Source organism: Priapulus caudatus, unplaced genomic scaffold (genome assembly GCF_000485595.1).
Source record: "Priapulus caudatus unplaced genomic scaffold, Priapulus_caudatus-5.0.1 Scaffold204, whole genome shotgun sequence".
Classification (NCBI taxonomy): Eukaryota; Metazoa; Priapulida; class Priapulimorpha; order Priapulimorphida; family Priapulidae; genus Priapulus; species Priapulus caudatus.
The window spans coordinates 101,622-101,885 of NW_014577265.1; positions in this window are offsets into that span (position 1 = coordinate 101,622).

Below are 264 nucleotides of genomic sequence, written 5' to 3' on the forward strand. Positions count from 1 at the left end.
TAATAACAGACGCTCAGACATACGGCAATTATCAGTGTAAACAACCATAAATCAGTCAGGTCTGCCGTGCTCAAAAGACTGGTACGGACGTTCATTCGGGCAAGTCTCTTTCGCTACACTAAAGTTAGTGGAGCGTGTCAAACTCTGCACCGCGGGGCAGTCTAAAGAAAATTCTTTGCAAAATCCCTCGAAGAGAGCCTCGTCACGCCATCTATGGGCCGCGATATCTACGAGAATAAGTTCAGGGCGTGGAATTAAATAAAT